Consider the following 383-nt stretch of genomic DNA (forward strand, 5'->3'; position numbering starts at 1 on the left):
CCGGAGGTAAGGATTTATATATGGGAAGTCCTGTTTTGGTCACCGGAAAAGTTTCAGGTTTATCGGTAATGTACCGGGACCACCGGAGGGGTCCGGGGGTCCACCAAGTGGGGCCACCAGCCCCGGAGGGCTGCATGGGCCAAGTGTGGGAGGGGACCAGCCCCAGGTGGGCTGGTGCGCCCCCCCCCCCCCCCAAGGCCCAAGGCGTAGGGAGAGTGGAAGGGGGCAAACCCTAGTCTCAGATGGGCCTAAGGCCCACCTAGTGGTGCGCCCCCCTCTCTCCCCCCTTGGCCGCCCCCCTAGATGGGATCTAGGGCTGGCCACCACCCCTAGGGGTGGAAACCTAGGTGGGGGCGCAGCCCCTCCCCTCCCCCTATATATAC

This window comes from Triticum dicoccoides, chromosome 1A (genome assembly GCF_002162155.2).
Source record: "Triticum dicoccoides isolate Atlit2015 ecotype Zavitan chromosome 1A, WEW_v2.0, whole genome shotgun sequence".
Taxonomy (NCBI): domain Eukaryota; kingdom Viridiplantae; phylum Streptophyta; class Magnoliopsida; order Poales; family Poaceae; genus Triticum; species Triticum dicoccoides.